The sequence below is a fragment of the Ranitomeya variabilis genome, chromosome 2 (genome assembly GCF_051348905.1).
Source record: "Ranitomeya variabilis isolate aRanVar5 chromosome 2, aRanVar5.hap1, whole genome shotgun sequence".
NCBI classification, from domain to species: domain Eukaryota; kingdom Metazoa; phylum Chordata; class Amphibia; order Anura; family Dendrobatidae; genus Ranitomeya; species Ranitomeya variabilis.
In genome coordinates this window covers 424,841,261-424,841,740 of record NC_135233.1, presented here as the reverse complement: position 1 = coordinate 424,841,740, position 480 = coordinate 424,841,261, and positions in this window count along the sequence as shown.

Genomic DNA, 480 nt, shown 5'->3' with positions numbered 1-480 from the left:
CCTGCTCCTGAGCATGGACGATGGAAGCCGGCACGCCAGTGGCTCTCACTGGGCGTAAAATCCCGGACCCCGCCCACCTGAGCAAAACTCCACCCACTCATCAATTTAATTTGTTCCTAGCAAGTGGGCGGAGTTTCTGCGGTAGGTGGGCGCGGTTTCGGGCGCCTGAACACACATTCAATGGAGATCCGTTTTTTTTTTAAAGAGAACCTGTCACCCCGATTTTTTCCGTATGAGATAAAAATACTGTTAAATAGGGCCTGAGCTGTGCATTACAATAGTGTATTTTGTGGACCCCGATTCCCCACCTATGCTGCTGAAATACCTTACCAAAGTCGCCGTTTTCGCCTGTCAATCAGGCTGGTCTGGTCAGATGGGCGTGGTGACATTGCTGTTTCTTCCCCCAGATCTTGCTTATTTTTCCGTTGGTGGCGTAGTGGTTTGCGCATGCCCAACTGCCGAATCCACTGCGCAGCTGAA